Here is a 19,246-nt window from a genome sequence, read left to right as displayed (position 1 = left end):
GGAAGTTAGTGTGAGACCTCACATGGACCATTGTTGTGCGACATCGCATGCAGTAACTTCGCGTGTCTGGACATTAAGCGTCATATAAGAGTCTCTGAGACATCTCTAGGCTCCAAACTTGTACATCTCACTACTTAATGAGAGGACTATGTAACATCTCAGAGATTATATTTTGCACACAGGGTATGGTAACAATATATCAGGACCCTTGTATTCAATTTTCACGCTTTTTGACACAACAAATAACATTTTATTGACAATTATAGAAAAAAAAACTAAAAATGTCCGTTGACAGTTCAAAACTAGTCAAAATATTTTGAAAATGTTATCAAGTATGCAATTTGATAAAATAAACATATGGTGTAAATTTGTTTGTTTTATGGTGTATAGAAAATTCTTATATAAAAATTCAGTGAAAATTTCATGTACCTATCTACAGTCATTTGTTTTAGAGTTACATCAAAAACCAAAATCAATCTTGTCGAAAAAAATTCCCGTTTTTCTTTATTTTTTTTTTCCCGGCGAAAAATTTTAAATTCTGACCTCCCCAATGCACCAACTACAGTCACTTTCCCATCGAATTAGATACTTAAGTTGAAAATCTAAGACCACTTATTGTGTACACAGACACAAAAAATAAAAAAAACATTGTAAAATCAATACATTCATCGCTCCACTCGGAATCTAAAATGTGGAAATTGTGATACAATTTAGCTATTAATAATGAAAGTTCACTGTTCGGGATACCGATGGACAATAATTAATAATCAACTAATGTTCATTTATAGTAGCCATACGCGTGACTATAATGATTAATGACTAATTGATAGTGCCACACGATTTTACGATATTGTATAAAAACTGTACCTATATATTTACTTATTATTAACAAATATTATATTTTTTACAAACCACTGATTCATAAACTAGTTAAGTTAAAGTAAAAAATATCGAAAAATCCTATCAGAGAATAGAGATAACCTCACCTTTAAATTGAATTATCTATAGGTCAATTCACTTTAACGTACGGAACAGGACGAACGATAACTGATAAATATAAATGTAGGTACATTAACATTTTACTCACTAGTAAATTAGTGTAGCGTCCTCTTCACGATTAATAAGATTAAAAAACAAATCAATTTAAAATTATAAGCATTTCGTTTAATTTTTTATTATTTAAAAATATTTTGTTTCTATATAGAAAACACAAATTGACTTTCTAAACATCAGTCGTGTACTTGTGTATCACTTTGTCAAGCGATCGTTAATTTTCAGGGCAACATAATGTGTATCATTATTTATAATGTCAAAAATATTCTCAAATATATGGGTTGTTTTTGAATATTTTAAAAATGTCCACTAAAGAACGGTACAGTTTTCACTTAAATAGCGTGTATAATATAATATATAACAAACTAAATTATTCTTTATTAATGGAATTATATTCCAATTAAAAACATATGGCAAGACACTACATTTAAATAAATTCTGTGATACAAAAAAAAACAATTAAATATAATATTATAATATCATAAGTTAAGAAAACAGTTAGATAAAATATCAAAGGTTAAAACGAACATACGAACATCTAAGTAATTTATAGACTTTCCTAAAGACATTAGTAGGCACTTCTTGCCTTTCTTGCCCTTCCGAAATTAAATCCTTTAATTGCTGCCGAATATGTACTAAGAGCATATTTATCAACTACTATGACCTAAACATACTTATTCCATTGTTTGATAAGCTGATTATACAGATATCTACATTTACATTTACAATATTTGTAAATTTAGACATTTAAACTGATGTATAGTAAAAAGTGTCGGTTGATTATATTCAATTAAACATGGAATATTTTTTAGGTTTTCAATTGCAATGGTTAGTTTACGCTGACGCACACAGCTATAGGCCTACCCATGATTTAGCATAGACGAAGGAAAACTCGGGCGTTACACTATAATTCATGGAAATCATCAGGAAATAAGGAAATCTATTCTCGGCCATTGTCGGGCTGTTATAATGCTGCTGCTGCTGCTATTATTATTATTATTATTATTGTTATTATCATGTTCCCTATTGATAAACAACATAGATTCTATGAACCATGTCCTCGTCCAGCGGGGAGCATGATGCAAAAGAAAGTGGAGAAAATAACGCAAAGTGATAGAAATATTCGAATATATAATGTTATGAAAAATGAAAAAAAGTAAATAGCACTTTCTATTTGAATTCATTGTCAAAGCACTTATAACATACGGTTTCCGAGTCATTATTATAAAATCTATAAAGATCTACTTTTACAGCCTTAACTATATAGATTGTAAGTACCTACATATATAGGTAATAGGTCCATACAATTTTAATATTGTAAACATTGTAAACACAGTATATTTTCTTAAAAGATACAATATATATTATACTAAGAGTTGACAGGTCATTTACCATAATTTTATAAGTACTCAAAGAAAATGTAATGCAATTACCAATGTTTAGATTTTTATGTACTAATAAAATAATTTGACAAACCACAAAAGTTAGTACAACTTATACAATTTATATTTTACACATTTAATTACTTTAATATTGTTTTGTTACAATTTAGAAATAATCAAATTATATAGAAAGGTATTAACGATATTATTCGCATTCATTATTACATTTTATCTTTAATTTTAATAAATTTCTATTTGTGTTATTGATAGATTAGATACACCTACTACCTACTTAAAAATTAATTTAAGATAAACTATATAATAATATATACATACACTATATTATAATTTTATCTAAAACATTTGGGAAACCTTGACTACCTACAGACTACACCTAACGTTTTTTTAATAACAGAATAATTTTATAATAATTTGACAAAAACATTATTTTAAGATTTCAATATGTATTAAAACGTATCACAAGGTTAGGTTAACAAGTGTACAACTAAACTTTATTATTATAGATAAATGATATAGGTATATCTTATTCTTATACCTATTGGCTATTACTATTAATAAACATCAAACAAATTTTAAGAATATTTAGTGTTTAATGGATATTCACTTATAACCGTTCTTTGAATCTTATGAATTTATGATCAATATTATTATTACTTTCGAACTCAAAATAATAATTTTACACCAGAGTGCAATACTACAAGAGTAACTATAATACTCAATACGTAGTCTCTATGTTTTATCAGTATTTTTTTTTCGAAATGTTAAAAACTTATTTTCATTATGATCACTAGAACAGTAAAATTATTGTTTGTCACGTGCCGGCGTATGCCGTATTTTAGAAAATACAATCGAGAAGCGGTGGATAATACTCACTTAAAATTCCAATTGTCATCATATTGTGTTTTCTTGTATTTCAAGACTTTGTTCTGTTATTGTAAAATAATATTTCCAGTCATGTTACTGTAACGCACCATTACGTTCAAGCCAGCGTTCAATAAAATTCTAAATCACAGGGTGGAAAGTATATTTTTTGCAAATAACACAACTCGTAGCCCTGAAATAAAATAAATTATATTATCAGCCAGGTTCATATTTTTTATTGTACTTATTCGATTACTTAATTATATTATATCTTATTACTTATTATCCCATAAAGGTTGTGCCAACAATGTAAAATTAGTAGGCCCGGGCCTACCCATATACTAATTATTGTTATTAAAAGAAGTGGTTGTGATGTCGTACGTGATCTACCAAGCAGTTTACTTAAGCAGTACGCGATCCACCCAATAATTGTATTGAATTACCATGTTTATATAAATTATATTTATTCTTATTTTATAATGGCTAGTATAATTAATTGACACATTGTTATTATTTTTACCTTAAACTAAAAATGTCATATTTAAGTCTGTAAGGAAATTGTAAAATACTGTATTCTTGGATGGATGAAGTGATCAAACCATTCGCCACAACTTCCTTTCAAGTAAAGCTGAATCTCCACTTACTTTTATATCGTACCTATATTTATTTCACAACACGCTAAAAAACTAGCTAGATAGACTGAGTACATGCTCCTGTATATATTTGGATCAATGAAATGTTGGCTATAATCCGCTATTTTATCTGTATAGGTAGACAGGGCCGTCTTTAGGGGGTAATTTATGCTTGTATTTGGAGGCGTTTGAAAAAAGGAGTAAAATTGGTTTAAAAATTGGTTTTCGCCCTGGGCCTCGAAAATCCTAAGGACTGTATATACAGTGGCACTATGGCAGTGCTTCTCAAACTAGAGGCCGTGTCTATATGACTGTGGGGCTTTGAAATATTTATTTAATTTAAAATATTTTCGATTATTTAATAATTTATTTGTGTGAAATAGTGCATGTAAATTTAGTATGTCATTAAGAATAATTAATAAATGATTCTGATTGAGGGGGCCCTTGACGGTTTTATATTAAATTTAGGGGGCCCTATAACAAAAAAGGTTGAGAAGCACTGTACTATAGTAAACCCATTTTATAATTTACTGACTACTGTGCAGACGTAGGTATGCCCGACACTGGTCACTGAATCGTCGTTTCTGGTTCAACTTCTATCTTAACTCTTTTAATAGTTGGCAAAAATGTATTTCTGTCCCGTTTTTCAACTATGAAATATCGACGCTCCAAAAGGTCATTATGGTACCAACATATACCAAATACCCATGGTCCCTGCATCCGAAAACCCTAATTTTATTGATTTTTTTATTTTTTTCGGTGAATAGTTAAATTTCATCATTATCTATATTAGCTGTTCTATTTCTTCGTTCCCGGTTCTTCGATCAGCTGTGTATAACAAACGTCATCAGTTATATTTTCTTTTTCCTTAAAAAATAGGTTCATCGATTTCCACAATACAACCTTGCCCATCAATTTTATGACGTTTGGAAAAACAATCGACTACCTACAGGCTACATCATCTCTACACAACTACACAAGTTATACCAATCAAGTATCAACTGCAGTAATATACAGTATAGTTACTCCATATTGTTTAGCATTGAGTTAAACGCACCTAATTAAGGTTGACCCAATACCACACCAATTCTATAATATCTGTAAGCGTATATAAGATATTGTTACGGCGGTACGTCAGAATGGTAACTAAATAAAATTTGTCGTACCTATTTATATATCTTGGGCGGCAGAATGTGGTAAATTAAATTAAGTATTAGGAAAAATCGAAGAAAAAATACACTATTGCCCATGCAGTAAAACATTTGGAAGGCCCCAGTTCCCCCTCCCATTTACATCTACGTCCCCAGGTCTCCATATTATTCATTTTATCCTATCGTATTAATTGGGTCATAAAATATAAAGGCAAATATAATAGGTATATTTTTCGAATTCAGGATTAATATTATAGTAGATCGTTTATTTTAATCGATAGCGTACATCACAAATTCACAACCCAATTGAAATATGTATATTTTTGACGAATATTTCCGATTTTGCGAATAGTTTTTCGATCAGTATAAGATATAACCATAGACAGTGTTATTATATTTTTTCCTACAGAACACAATGTAATGTATTATCACTTATCAATATTAGTTTACTTTATCAAAAATTAATGATAAGCTGTATAAAACAATTTATTTAAAACTATGACAAAATAAAAAGAAAACAAAGACATTTTCCGATGCTTGGTATAATGCTACTAACTTAAAGTTTTTCTTAAAATTTAAATTGATTTAACCAAGCGGTATTTTTTTTACAACCTGTAACTGAGAACCAACCGGCAAGCTATACCAAAAAAAAATAGTAATTATAGTATATATACCAGATACCTACATTATTTATATTTGAATGTATATTCAATGTCAATTTGCTCATACATTATACATAATTAATTGATACGCCCATTAATTTGGCAATAAACCAGACACCCGATTAGTTATTGAGTGCAAACTTTATGATTGAAAAGTATATTCAAGATTTTTTAAATAGTTCTAATTTTAACAAGTAGTACACTACCACTAGTTTCAGTCGGCCAATTCACTAAAAATAACCTACTGGAACTTTACACGGAGTATTTGGCCACCGATGTGGCTCAATTCCAATCGTATGTTATAAATTTGGATAAATTATGTAGAGAAAATGTTTATTTGAATTATATCTATACCAATAACCATATTTTAAAAGGTACCACCTTTTCTCTATAACAATTTTATTCCTCTAAATTATCTCCCTTCATCAAAACCATTTTATTTTAAAATTAATTGAAACTTTTATTATTTTATTTACATGACTTTATTTTGATTACGCAATAGACGATGTTGTTGAAGTGTTTAACGTTGTTCTTTGCATAAAAGCAGTCGAAATAAATAGCATTGCCCCAGATTAGGAAAGCAAACAATTCCAAAGCGATTTTACTTATAATAATAAAAGTGGTATACTAACTACCATACTGGACATATCTAAATAAAATATAGAAATATAACAAATAAACTAACTTCAAAATACTATAAACATTTTTTTTTGTTTTTTATGAACTATAAAAAGTACCTATCAACAACGTTAGACAGTCATTTAGACATTATAAATTAAATAAAAGAGTTAATAGTTATTATTAGTTTATTAAAATTACATTGCCAATTTATCAAATATATATGATATAATTTGACTGTACCTACAATCTTTGAGTAATAACTATTATTTTATACATACTTCGGAAGTTCTTGATCAATATGCTTAAATACTGCTCAGTAATTAGTGGAGTCTGAAGTCTGATTGAATTAATATGTAGATACCTACGTATTTATTAAAGCATTAAACTATTATATGGATTCAAATTCTAAATACATAATAAATATAATATTTCTACCTATTCTCTGTCCACCGTAAAAAATATAACTTAACTAATAACAGGTATTAAGACATTATTATAGGTTGGTAATAGTAAATACCTTTAGCTTAGAATTACCTGATTTAACACAAATAATTATTAATCTTTTTAGATTTTATGTACCTATTGAAGAAATGCGTTTCTATCACTGGTTTATTAATAGTAGTACTTACCTAATACATTTCATTATTAGAATAATCAATATAAGTACTTAATTATAATTGATTAATCACAACAGAATACTAATGATCTAAAATAAACGAAATATAAAAGTCTGCAATACCCAAATGGCTAAATGTTCTGGAAAAATAAAAACGCATTGAATTGCAGAATAATTTTAGTCGTTATAAAATACTAAATTATTATTTTATTACTAAAAAAAATAAGTAGGTGCATGGATTTCAGTCGATTTTGCACAGTTGCCTAAGTATATACTATTTTAAACGCATCCAGGCGCTTAGTCTTTGCCTGTCATTTGACACGCGTATACTAGTGGACCGTTAAGTAAAAATGAGTAAATAATTAGGCAGGTACGAATTTTTTTAACATGGTTCTCTGATTCTTTCGTAACATTTGAATACACTTCCCATGAAGTATGAACACTGAACAGATATATTACCGTAAACCATTGCTACACTTTTAACTGTTGAAATTCAAACCCAATACACCGCAAGTGTATTTTATTACGATTGACCGGAATACCAAAAAAAAATGTTTAAAAAATGGTACATACAATATATACCTACATACATAATTGTGTACCTTTACTTGTCTATTTAAACTTCTGACATTAAATGCATTTTTGTATTGGTACATATATCTAAAAAATGCAAATTATCATTCTGTTATCAGAGGGTTAATGATGTTTACAGTAAATTGTTCGATAATGACAGGTATACTATTTGGTTGACTGGCTCACATACATGTTTTTAAGTTTTAACAGATATAGATTTCTGCATAGATTTCTAATGCAGTTATTAGTTATAAGTTTATAACATTGGTAATAAATATTAAATACTAGTATGGACAATGGCTGTAGGTACTTTAATACAAAAACAGTGTGTGGAATCACTGCAAATTGCAGAAACTGAGGAACTGGTGTACCTAACGTCAACTCATATTCATCGTTGTCGATTCATCACGGTCGCGTAAATAATTTATAAATAAACTTAACAGTTTGACTTAACAACCTGAGACTCTTTAATTGCAAACAATTTAATTACAAAAAAATTGTTATTTTAGGGAATTGTAATTGAAGATTATGAGCTACTCCGCGTAAATAGTCATCGATTGCTATAATATTATATTTGATTCCATTACAATTTTTTTTATTAATTTGCATTTTATTTTGAAGTTTTCGTTAGAATACGTCTCACATTTATTAGGTGAATTGAGTAGGAAAGGCACATTGTTGGTCGTTTTTAATCATTAGGTATAGGAAAATGTATAAGACACTAAGACTGGTACGACCTACCTATAAGTAACCTATAACAAATTTATTAACAGATTTATTAATGTTAGGCATAAACTTGATATTTTTTTATCGGGTGGACCTTACCATATAATATAATTAGGTACTTTATTGATAGTTTCCTTGATGAGAATCTAATGATGCGAAGCTTGAACAAACGTCAAACGCTATTTCAATAATATATGTTTTATATATTACTTCATTTATCTCATTATTTTTCATTCTTTAAATAATAATAGGTACCTATATTTTTGATGATAATAATAATATAGACCAGCTATTGTATTGAAAAGATGTTGGGTACCACGTAGACCTTGAAAATATATGGACCACGTTAAAAAATACGTAAAAAAATATAGAATTTTGAAAATATGTATTTGTCATTGTGTAACCACATAGACACAGAAGTACTTATATACTTTGGTACTTAAAGTATGACACAAAATAAAACACGACAAAACATTAGAATATTATTACAGGTTATCCATCAATAATATGACGAATGAGTAATACCGATATTTATAATACTATCTAGAGAACGTATAAGTAGGTAACAGGTATTTATCATATTATAGGTAGGTACAATATATTATAATATTGTAATATGTTATTTATTTTACTCGATATACATACTATACACTGCAGAACATCCAATAGAAGTATGCCAAACACATGAAAAACGAAATTAAATTGTAGGTAGGTATAGGTATTCTATATACATTCAGTAGGTAGGTACAGGAAGTGAACAGTATACAAATATCTATAAGAAAACTTCTTAAGAAAAAAATGATTCAATGATTCTATCAAACATTTTCTATTAAAAAAATCAAGCAATTCCCAGTGACTGGAAATCGAGATGCATTATTGGTTAAAAAAAAAATTAGGACAATATGTATAGCTAGGTGCAATGGTCCAATAATTTATTTTATGATTGATAAATAACAAGAGAAAAAATATTTCTTAATTTTACGATATAGGTTAAATTGTGTTATTTGTTGATTTATATAACTGTTTTTAAATACTATTATGTGAATTAAATGAAACACTTAATAATATTCAATACCTACTTAATACTAGTAATTTCTGTGGAAATTATTTATTTTTATCCAAATTGAACTATAGTAATACTATACTGTATAGTGTATAGGAATATAATTTACATAGAAACATAATGTTCACAATTTTAAATATACATTTAAATTAACTAAGAAGGTAAAATTAGTACGGATCATAATAGTACCTATACTTACGATCACTTACATTATACCTATAGGTATAAATGTATAATACATTATTATGCTTATAATATTTTGGATTATTAATTTATAAATTTATGTTTATAATAATTAATAGGTAACATAACAATATTTATTAAATATTTTTTAACACACACATAATACATTATATTATCACCTACGATATTTTAGTCGTTTTATACAAATACACGTAATAATAGGTATATTATAGGTACGTATAAAAATACTAAAGTAGTTGGCCTTGTACTTGCTGAATGAAGAACACTTCTTCGGATCAAAAATGTTGACGAGAAAGAGTCTAAAAGGCTGTGGTGGCGCCATGGCGGAGTTGTTGGGTGGGGGTGGGTGGCACAACGGAAATTCGCTACCACTTTTGCCAAACGGGCGAAGGAATGATTTTGACCGTCAAAAACAGCTGCAGCGATAAAACGAAAAAAAAAATAGGCCTCTTGTCCATTTTGCCCGTTTGCAAGGAACACACTACACGCACGATATTATTATTATTATTATTATATAATATTATACCTGGTGGTTGGAAAGCGAGAGGGACAGATGGTCGGAAATCGCGTGTGTCTATGCAGTGAGAGGTATACAACGGTCGCGGACACACAAAAGAGCCCCCCCCGCCGTCACACCAGCGCACCACCACCCGAGTTATTATAATACACGAAATTCAAACGTCCCTTCGAGTCTCATTCTCGTATTAAACTATTTAAACTCCAGCGATGGTGGCTATAATACATCGTGTTTGTTATACGCACGTCGTGTTTTTTAATGCACAATGACGCGGGCGGGAATGTAAAAAACAAACGACGTTTATTTTATCGATAAGAGAGCATAAAAAAAATTAAATAAAATTTACCCCGTTGTACGTGTAGTGTGTACGATCTCATATTATTATGTATATATATCATCTAAATCTACCATGGAACTGTGCCGCCCAGACAGTAATATTATAGTAATCTCGTATATTATGACGATGTCGCCAGCATGTATATAATATAGGTTTAGAATAATATGAGACATAGCCACATAGGGTATATTTTGCAACGTGTCTATTTATTTGATTAACACCTACCTTAGACGACGGGATTTATAAACTGTATGATATGTGTACACAATATACACAAACTGTTAATTTATGATAGAGAGGTATTTTTTGACACGTGTGTGTTATGTCATATAGTAAATATCAGAAATATTGTATAAATATTGTGTACTCGATGAAACCATTCAATAATAATCTTTCGATGTCTTAACACCTACGCATTCGTGAACAATCTACATGCTTATTCTTTGAAAAATAAATCCTTTATTATATAATGAAAACTATGTTTTCAATATTTCATTTAAACTCTCAAATTTAGTTTACAAAAAGACTACCCAACGGTAATATAATATAATAGTACACAATTGTTATACCTAATGGTTTAAATTAATATCATATTCATAAACAATTTAAATAGAATTGACTACCTATATAGATAAATTCAAATTATGCTTAAATAAGAATAGTGTTTAAATAATAAAATATTCTAGTTTTTATGAAAGAAAAAACAATACCTACTATACAATTAAATTTAAATTTGTATTTTAAAAGTGCTTGGACATCGGTTATTTAATGATTGTCAAGCAGTTATTATAGGCAGGTACGAGGTACGTATATATTGAATCAAATATTTAAATGAATTCTTATAATATATTTGACATATTTATACAAAGTATAGTACATTATAGTGCCTACTAATTATAACTACTTTTATTGCTTTAGTTTAGCTGTGGCTTAATAATATTTTACATACACAAAATAACTTAAGGCAGCTAATGAATTCTAAATAAATTATAGTATTTTATTATTAATAATTGTAAATCATAGAACGACAGTTGACAAGCAGTGGCGTAGACATGATTTTTGAAAGGGGGGATCAAAAAAAGAAAACGACATATCTAAATGGGAGGAGAAAATTGGAAAATACCCCACCCTATCAAAACTTTTTATTTAGGTAGTAATATATTTAACAATAAGGAACAATAAATATAATAATTCAACATTCCAAATTAAATAATTATATTTAATTAGTAATTAGGAACCTCAAATATTAGTTCATATTAAGCTATTCAATTAAACTAATAAGTAATCGATTATAATAAATAATAACCTAAAATATGTTGTAATTGTTATAATTAGTATAAATATTAAATACTAAATAGGTATACCCATAACAACGTCTCCATATGCGCAAATAGCGTTCGTGATTGGGGGAGGGGGGGGGGGGCTAAAGCCTTATTTTGATAATATTGAATAAGCTTAAAACAAAATGTAGGAAATGTTTGGGGGGCTATGGGCATTTTTGGGAGGGCTTAGCCCCTAAAGCCTCTCCCTATTTGCGCCTATGAACGTTTTATACATTTACCAGTTAGATAGTTACCCACGTTCCACTTACTTATAAAATAATTGTACCTAGTATTTAGAGTATATAAAATATAAAATAGAAGTATATTGGTGAAATATTAGAACATTTTAACGTTGTCACTAATCATCATTTCAAATGCAATTCTTGATACAATAAAACGAACAAAATTATAATTGTACTCGTGATGTAAAAGAAATATGTTTTTTTTTTTAAATTATTAAAATACTGAATTTCTCTAAAGATCGTGGTTATAAGAATACAATTGTTCTAGTATAACTTATTATGTGACAAAAGTAAATGTTCACACTTTACGAGATTTTTCGTCTATAATAGTGGGTATGTACGACCGTAACACTCATTAATTGGTTGACACAAGGGTAGCCCCCTTATGGTTTAAATTGATTTAAAAATTTTCAATGAAAATAAGCCTTTTTAGATAATTCATCCGGTGTGAAATCAATTTTATAACAAACATTTAAGGATTCGAAATTTTGAGAGGATTCCGTCTTTGTCTAACACTCGGTACATAGGAATTTAAACATAATTTAATTTAACGTACCTACCAATTGATATGGTAGACTGATAAGAATTCTGAAAACAGATTTGAATTTTTTACCAAATCTATTTGAGAACAGATACCTGTTTAGAATTTTATCGCTAAAGGTAAATCGCTACGATACCATTATTATACTGCACTTATACTGGAATTATAATTAATTGTTTGAAATTAATTTAGAAACCGGAATTCAGCACGTTTGTAGAGGCAGGGCTTTCCTAACTTGTTTTATAAATAAAATAATCTTAATTTTGATATAAAATTGCCTTATGATAAAAAATGATGTCTGTTGATTGACGAAAACCCTAGCCTGAGGTTGTGGATTGCAGTTAATGCAGTCGCCGCGAAATCTCTGAAAAATGTACCACCCTCTTCCCCTCCCCTAAATGTGTCACTACTTCAATAGACTGTCGCAATTTTGATTTTATTTCTCTACAATAATACCAACGAACCAACCGACTTCAAATCTACGCAAGTTAAAGGTTAATCCGAAACGATGGTATAATTATAAACCTATTATTAATATTATTATTTATTATATTTACGTCTCACCTGTGGGCTGTGACTTGTGAGGGTTCCGTTCTCCGGACACGTGTGGCGTTCAGGTATCTGAATAATTCGAAAGAATCCAGTGACTTATGACGAACAAATTGTCAGAGATATTATTATATACCGTATCTTGTTCGACAGCCTGCGTCAGGAGTATAAATTTTGAAAAAAAAAAAATAACCGTTAAAACGCAAAGACGATAACGAAATCACGAAAAGACGCGAGACAAAACGAACGAAACGGACGCACGTTGTGAACTGATGTTTATTATTGTTTTGGCAAACAGGCGGCGCGGCGGCCGGCGAGTGGAGACCGTCGAATAAAGGGTAGGGAGGGATACGCGACGGATGATTGACGGTGGTGGCGGCGACTACGAAGACGGCAGAGCGCTACCTATACATATTGCAATTGCAGGTAAAAATCCGCGGGGTTGCTTTTCGGTTTTCGATAGTAAATAATAATTTACAAACAATAATACTAAATTTGTTATTTATACCCATGAAGGTGAGATTATAACTTATAAGTAGGTACCTATAGGTATGTAATATTTGGTATTATAGTTCCTCTATAAATTATTAACCCCTTTCATGTTAAACTTAATCTCACTGAACAGTTCTGTACTGTACAGACATAACAATATAAATTTTGAGAGAAATGAAAATAATACATGCGTAATCATATTATTTTTGGCGTTTGCAAAATATGTTCATATAAACGTCGATTATCCACACAGTCACATAGATAATGAGATAACTGATAAGTAAAACTCCTTATACAAAACAAATCATAACAAAATCAATACAAATTTATAGCACTTTACAAAACATAAAAACCACAAAATAATAAATTCTAAAAAAATATATTCTTACATATTATATAATAAATACTATTACATTAGTTATTTAATTATTAGGTAGGTACCTATAATGTTTATATTTTTTATCGTCTAACTAACAAGTAACAATGCAAAAGGCAGTATAGGTAGGAACTTCTAATTTTTTTTTGTTAAAAACAGTGTAATAAAGTACTCTAAATACTGTAGTGATGATTTTATTTCTAAACAATCTAAAATTAGATTTCAGTTAACTCCATGTGATATAATATAATAATATTAGGTACATGTATAGGAAGAAAGAAGATACATATTTGTAATTGTATTTATATCATACTAATTTTATTTATTTATCGAAGTTAGAGCTATTCACACAAATTACTTTTTAGTTTTTGGAATTTACAATATCATTAATCTCGTGACTAGTAGTAACTAGTAGCATTGATTATAAATACTATAATAGTATTATAGTAGTAGGTACTAGGTAGTAAGCCCGCACAATGCATAATTAAACAATATTATATTTGTTTATCTCTTTTACATTCAACACAATAAAAACTATCCAGTTCTCCCAATATCCAAAACATGAATAATAAAATTTTTTTTTATGAAAGTTTTTGTTCTTTTCAAATTTCGGTATATTTTAATGGTAGTGCATTTTATATTTTAACTAATAAACTAAACCCATAAATATATTATACTACATAGCTTTATGATGTTATGAGTTATGACTTTATGACTTATATAATTCATAGAATTCTGAAGGATTAGAAATTGGCATGTGCAGTACCTACCTAAGTATAATATATTTACGAGCCAATAATAATTCACATGACAATATAAAACGTTACTAATTAATTAATACTTTTGTTAACTATTTACAATTTACGAGTCATAAACTCTTTTAATTTATAATATTATTGTGTTTTTGTGAATTTGAAATATTTGTAAAACTTAATATATTATTGTCTTATTCAATATTAATTTGAATAATTTTCGAACTTTGAATACTAATTATGCTAAAAACAGAAAAAATCTAAACTCTACGAATTAAAAATTATTATAGGTACGTAATATCACATAATAATATAATATATATTATACATACAATTCATACAATATTAGGTAGGTATAGGAATAAATATCTTATTAATTAGTAGATAAAAATCAAAAGTATACACCAGTTAAGTGTGCAAATGACGTGTGAAAATTATTTTTTATCATTATTTATTCATATTTATGAATACATAAAATAGTTCTAGGTTACAAACTGTAATCTATAAATACTATAATCAATCTGATACATAAAAATTGTATCATCATTTTCAATTAAAATAATGTACCTAAAAACTTTGATTTGATTTTTTCGAAGCTTAAAACGTGATGTATAATTACAGGTATTTAACATAACATCACGTGTGAATAATTAATAATTTTTAATGCAAGACAAAGTTATTTATTAATTTTGATTTTATTGCTCTGCAAGTTTCATGTGGGTATAATAGTGTAGTACCAATGGTAATTAATAATTATAATACTTATTACCTACTACCTATGCCCTATACTAAAGTAGTATTGTATATTTCCATGCGTAGGTATTGCAATATTTAGCACTGAATATTATGTACAAGAATAATGTATAGGTGAGTACGTACATAAGTATTCAACAAGTTTGTAAAATGTATAAATATTATAAAAGTTATTTTGAATTAATTTAAAATAATATAATATGTGTATTGTGTATAAATGTATAAAATACAAGGGAATCCATTTAATTGTTTTCACTGGTTATTTTGAAAAGTTATACATTTTTGAAAATATTAATTCTACATATATTGATATAATATGATGTAATTGCAAAAAAACATTTTAGAAAAAATATAAATTATACAACTTCTTATCGATATCATTTTTAAGTTTTTACTTTTTGAAACAATAATATACATTTGTAATTACATAATTCTAATTCCTAAGCACAATATTTTTCAGAGTACCTATTTCGATACATAAAAATATCGAAATTAAAACGAGTGGTTAATACTTAATAATTTTAAATTTTTTAAATTTTAGATGACCTGAGTATAATTTACTCATATCCCCTGCCATTCTACTTCATTCATCAGGACTGGATCAAACTGATCACTGGTGTAATTTGTCAATGATTCGATAATTCCAAGTTACCCAATATTCAAGAAATTAATTGTAATAATATTATCTGCATAGTACACACATATAAAAACATCGAATTTAAAACTGTAAAACTATTACTTTTAGGGGTGGTAAATTACAATTTTGCCCCTCCGATGAGAATATCTTGGTGGTCAATTGCCCCTTTACCTGCTTCTCCAATGCCAACGGTGGCGTAGCGAACTTTAAATCATATGGAAGAGAATAAATTATTTATGACCTACCCCACCCTACTCCAATTGATGTATACGATACTCATATGCTCAAATAGGGGGCCCACAAAAGCACCCAAAATAAAGTTCAAAGACTGACCGTGTAAGTGGGCTTTATGAGATTATGACCCACCACCAATCCCCAGAAACCAGAAGCAATTGCTTCTGAAAAACATAATTCGCTACGTTACTGAATGCCACTGGTGCAAAGTATTATTTATTTAACCTGAAGGTTACATCAAAATAATATTATAAAAATTAAAAGGTGCCTATATGAAAACGTACAATATGTCAATATTGTGAATATATAGATCGTTGATAGTGTTGGTTTTCAGCATTAAGAAGTAACTGTAATATTCCACAGAAGCCTTGATATGATTTTGTTGATGTTATAATAAACCGAAGTTCCTATCCAATTATTCCTTATAGCCTATACAACTATACCCTTGTCAAAGATTAAAAAAACGTATTGGCAGCCGGCAGGTGTATATGATAGAATATTTCAAGGTTAGGACATATTTAACACCTTATGACTTATGCTGAGTAACTATTTTTTTAGGCTCTTAGCTAGTAAAATGTATGGTCTTATACTCTTATAAAAATCATTTCCCATCATGCATAATACAAATAAAACTCTTTTCATATAAACAGCCTTGTGACGTACAAAATTTAAAATTAAATAGGTAGGTACCAGATCGTTTCGGGCGATTCATACAATAATACTAGCCGTTGATTATATTGTTTTAATGGAAATTAAAATGTATGTAATAAATATATTATATAATATCTAAATATAAATATGTTTTATGAAATTTGTTTAATGTATAATTTAGGGTATTTGGGTATTAATATATTATTATTAAAAATAAATAAATAATTATTAATTGGATCATAATCATATTTTTAGTTTTTATAATTGGGTCATTTATATATATAATTTTATTTAAGTACCAAATACCTATTTAATTGTAAAAACGGACACAATCCGGCGACCTATATGCTATTTAGCTATACATATAGGATATTGTATCGATAATAGTTTTATAATATTTTGTGTGTTTTCAATTATATCAACATTGGTTTTCTTGGTATTAAAATATAACGGCGTATTATTTTATAAAATATGTATCTATAACCATATAATCTGAATTCTGATATTCGCATATTTATGTAATTATACCCCGCAAATGCATCCATACTTTTTACTTACCTGCCTAGACACCTAGTACATTTAGATATTTAGTGTCCACAGCTGTTGATTTCTATGCATTCATTTTTCAACTAAAATCTCCTCGTAGTACCATCGGAAATCATGTATGAGTGGTACAAAAATCTATTCAATCATTGATCAATATTCATTCGTTACAATGTTAAATAATTAATAAGAAATTAAAAAAAAAATAGCTCAATTTTATTATAGTTTATAAAATATATATTTAAAAGAAATAGTAATATCATCACCAAGTAATATAAAGTGCAATATTATGTACAATAAAATTGTACGGATCTATCTGAAAAGGAAAATTAATAATTTTCGAAACAACAAATGTGTTCACTGTAAAAATAATCATCGACGATTCTTTGTAATTTTAAAAATAATTTGTAAATGTTAGGAAGAAAAAAATGTCACTGCATCTATCATCATTGATGATGATAGTCGAATACTCGAATAAATCAAATGTTCGTATATGATATATGCGTAGGTACATATCTATCACAACAATATAGGCTTAGGTACATCTAATACATCCCTTATTCCCTTAACATATAAATATTACACATTTATTTTTAGATTTTGAGTGAACTAAAGAATTTTAGAATTATATAATAAATAATTAATTTTTATAATTAGGTAATATTAATAGTAAAGGCGGATTTTTTGTCTTGTGACCATCATCAAACTTTGATCAAAATCGTTATTCAAATGCAATTATCGTTGCAATTATTATTTTATCGTTGCTTTCAAATTTAAAATAATAATATGACATTGTACCATCCGCGATCCGCCCCAGTGATGACCCGCACCTAACATAATTATTGTTATAGATATATGCACCACAATATAATTTTATAATTTAATTATATTGTTCTTAACTGTGCATCTACCACACTCAACCACACCCGACACCTCTTCCACCACAAAACCCTGGTGCACTGGTGCAGGCGTGCAGCTGCTCCCGGATGCCTCGTACCTATTATAATATAGACACGCCACTGTGTAAATATGATATTATTATTGCCCTATTATCTAAACCTTGTCAAAACCGCACGCACACGACAGTTTTCGCAGTGCAGTTTACGAGACGAACTTCAACGAAACCCAACACACGTGGGCGTACATTGTGCTTTTTGCAGATGGTTAGATAACGCAATTCCACCACATCTACAGCAGTACAGCATCATATTAATATGATCACGGACAATCAGCAAACCGGTCAACGTATATACGAACACGGTGCATTTGACCGGACAATTTCTGATGCGTTGTTGAATTTTATATTATAGCGTATGTAAGTACTAACACTGTGTGCAAAAAAAAAAAAAAAACGTACTCGCAGATTCATTGTGTAGATACCTCGAAACTCTACTGCGTGTATTATATTTTAACAACACGATATGTAGGCCGATTGACAATATTATGTCAAAGGAAAATTATATATCGAAATGGAAATTGGAAATAAAAACAACTCTATGATAATGATATATTATTTTATACAAACATAATATAAAACTATATAAGAGGTGTATACCCAGTGTCGACCACAGGAGAGGGGCAGAGAATAGGGATTTCTGACTAGGTCCTAGTCGTTTTATAGTTTTCAAGGCTCCCGTTCATTAATGACACAATATAAACTATCTATCACTATAGTACCTATGTTAAAATATAGACGACTACTAAAAGATTATGATTATGAAATCTGGAATATTCA

General features: G+C 28.6%; 1 protein-coding gene and 1 long non-coding RNA gene across 2 annotated transcripts in view; one reads left to right on the top strand and one right to left on the bottom strand.

Moving 5' to 3' along the window:
* The window catches only part of LOC100159369 (immunoglobulin superfamily containing leucine-rich repeat protein 2), a 52,842-nt gene that overhangs the window by 5,899 nt on the left and 27,697 nt on the right, over positions 1-19,246 (top strand). The window lies entirely within an intron of this gene.
* On the bottom strand, positions 3,363-13,360 carry LOC115034474. The gene is made up of 2 exons (XR_003839828.1): positions 13,089-13,360; positions 3,363-3,510 (listed from the first exon to the last, which is right to left on the bottom strand). It is a non-coding gene; the product is annotated as an uncharacterized LOC115034474 (long non-coding RNA).

This window comes from Acyrthosiphon pisum, chromosome A3 (assembly GCF_005508785.2).
Source record: "Acyrthosiphon pisum isolate AL4f chromosome A3, pea_aphid_22Mar2018_4r6ur, whole genome shotgun sequence".
In the NCBI taxonomy this organism is placed as follows: Eukaryota; Metazoa; Arthropoda; class Insecta; order Hemiptera; family Aphididae; genus Acyrthosiphon; species Acyrthosiphon pisum.
Note: the sequence above shows the minus strand (reverse complement) of the source record. Positions and strands in the feature narration are given on the sequence as shown.